We start from the raw sequence: 3094 nt of genomic DNA, 5'->3' as shown, positions 1-3094 counted from the left end.
ACATGCAGATGAAATACTAAACATCATGTCACCAGTTCCAGTTTAAACTTTAAGGAGAATTTTAATCATTTTTTAAATCTAAGAGACAACATATTAAAATATCCAGAGTAATTCTAGTTTCGTATAAAACTCCAAATATATTGTCACAAAATGAAGAACATTTCTAGCTTAACGTATGAAATGAATGGAAATAAAATGCCAAAAACAAGAGTTATTTAATTACCCCTTTCATGATCATGTAGTAATAAGCCCTCCATGAGGGAGAATTTCACATTTCTGGAGCAAAGGAAACTGAAATGGCACTGATGTTGTTTCAAAAATCAAAAAATCTCCATAAGAGTACCAAAAATATTAATTTGTAATGACAGTTCCCTACCATCTGTAACTATATCATTATTAAATCATTTCCTTCAGTCCTGACAAATAAGCTTTAATCTTATCATAAAAGTTAAGATTTCAGTTCTTGTTAGCAATGCACATAAATTTAAACTTGGAAAATGTTCTAACATTCTTTCAAAAGCTTCAACACAACACAAAATTTGCCACACTGTAAACTGAACCCCTACTAAAGTACTTTCTCCATCTGCCTGAAAAAATATGGTACTGGAATTTTCTATTTTTAGCACAATGCTCCAGAAAAGTAGTCCACGGTGTAGCTGAATTAATTATAAATCACTCCTGGATAAAACTGTTCCCCCACCCAGTCTTTGAACAACCTGATAGGTTTAGTTTGATGAAGATGATGGCAGAGCCAATGGTTTCCTGATCAGATCTTCCTTGGAATAAATTTTAATCCTTTCTATCTAGAAATCACTCTTTCTGCTGCAATACAGTTGTTTTTTAGTGTCTTTCTATCGCTGGGACTTTGCCTTTTTCTTCTGTTTTGATGAAACTGATTATTTTCTTTCAATGACTGTGATGCTTAAGGCTGCAGTTAATACCAATTAACTGACACACCCTATAGGATAAAGGTGAGGGCACTCAGTGTCTACCCACTGTCATCCTCTTCTTTCCATCCACTGAAGTGAACCCTCACTTATCCAAGTCACTGTGACTACACATATTAAATATGGCTCCAGGAGACCTAATGAGGCCCCATGAGAGTGCTTCTAATTTCATTTCTACACGACATCCATGATTTTAAACATCCTTACAAAATAACTTTTACTGATTTTTGCAATGGAGTCAGTTTCCTTGAAGTAGTCCAAACTCATAAAAGGAAGTTTTATGAAACCTCAGGGTGGAGTAAGTTCAATCATGTTATCTTTACAGAAACCAACAGGGAAAATACGTACAGTTTGTATAACAGAATCAATCTGTCTCCTGCTTCTGAGCCATCCATCCCAGTCCTCAGAATTCTATCAGCCAGTACATAATGGTCATGCCACACACTGTAGAAAGATTTAATGAATCTATAGCTCCCAATTTCATTCTTTCCTTGAACCCTTACTTTGGGCTATTTCATTCACTTAAGTAAAGAAATGTGATGGTGTATTAGAATGCCATCATGTCTTTTTATAATGACAGATTGTTTTTTAATTGATGGCCTGTGCTTCAGTTCAACCAATGTGATCAATTAAGGTGCTATGCATATGGTGCCAGAAGCCATCTACTTTGTGTTCACTCTATTCATATACCATTGCTAATTATCGTCCAATTATACTTTCTACCACTGCCCCTCCTGTTTAACACAAATGCCTCTTGTCAACCACTTCTGCTCTAATGCAAGATTTAAAAGAAACCTGCATGCTCTCTGAAGCCTTTTGTGAGAAATCAGGAGGAAATATTTCGGCACAAGTCTTTTTTACTACAACAGCTTTCCAATTTGTATATGTATGTTGAAAAGCTCTGAGAAGAACAAGAGATTTTCCACTGGTTGCACATCAACCAATTGGCATATTACACTAGAAGTCTAGAGCACAGTCATTTCAAACCCATCATATGTTGAAAGGGCACTGTGACCTGCTAATTTTATAATTCTAGCCATCCAGAAGACTTTTGTTGGTATGCTATGGTCTGTCTCAGGAAATTTTACTCTCACATTTTGTGAGATATCACCTCAGCAGTTTTTAATATGTGCATGTTTAAAAAAACAGATAACAGAGTTAAAAAGCTGTTGCTATCACTTTATTTATCCTAGCAAAAATCTTCCATGGAGACTATTGTTTAGATTTTCCAATGACTCCTGATACTGAGCATAAATAGCCAGTTTTGTAAACAACAGTTGTTTCTGAAGGACCTTTGTTTTTTTTATTGGAGTCTTACCCATGACATGAAAGCTAGCCAAAGTTCCTGCCTTCTTTGAGTTTGGTGAATGACTTCTTGAGCATGAAACATTGCAGAAACATTTTGTTTTAGACTAACAGTATTTCTCAGGCCAACCATCTCACACATCTTGCAGGAGACCACACGCAATTGGATTACCCTTTGAATACATGTAGCTTTATCCATTGTTTTTGGTAATTGGGAGGTTACAAAGTAAAGGAGAGACTTCTTCACTCTCCTGAGAGTTGGAGCTGCTACTTGTGTCTTCACTGAAACTATCATAAACCATCAGACATCCTGAGACATTCTCCTTTACTTTAGGACCTTGAAGACTGTTCTGTCACTTTTTAGAGGATGCAGAATGGATGGCTTCTTTTGAGTGGCCCATAATGTCTCTTCTGGCTCAGATCTTTTGTGTTTCTGGCAGGGCTTCATGAGTATGTGTCCACTGGTGCTCCCTGGCCATGACATTGCTCTCTCCTCAGCTAGGTCCAGTCCAGTGGCTACTGTAGCAGCTCCTCTATTTCCCTCCTGTAATTCAGGTAACCCTAAGATATCAACTTTCAATAAGTATTATTTTTTTTCCTCTAGATATTTTAAGGAAGAAATATCAATCAAGTTGAATATCTCAAAATCAATAAAATATAAAAGTTATTACCTATGACCCAACGGGACAAATGGCAAAAGACAAAATCCATAATTGGTAGAGTATCCAAAGACTGGAAATAATATCTAAATGCCTGTAAGTTGTCCCATGCCACAAATATATCCAATTGATCCAATAAGAATTTCAAGCTAGACATCCAAAATTGAGTCAGATAAAAGTTTT

The 3094-nt window shown here is 36.2% G+C and overlaps 1 pseudogene; it reads right to left on the bottom strand.

Annotated features, from left to right (window-relative positions):
* Window positions 1–851: 851 nt before the first annotated feature.
* On the bottom strand, window positions 852–2554 carry LOC113188200 (MBT domain-containing protein 1 pseudogene; annotated as a pseudogene).
* Between the last annotated feature and the right edge of the window lie 540 nt (window positions 2555–3094).

Source organism: Urocitellus parryii, chromosome 6 (genome assembly GCF_045843805.1).
Source record: "Urocitellus parryii isolate mUroPar1 chromosome 6, mUroPar1.hap1, whole genome shotgun sequence".
Lineage (NCBI taxonomy): Eukaryota > Metazoa > Chordata > Mammalia > Rodentia > Sciuridae > Urocitellus > Urocitellus parryii.
Note: the sequence above shows the minus strand (reverse complement) of the source record. Positions and strands in the feature narration are given on the sequence as shown.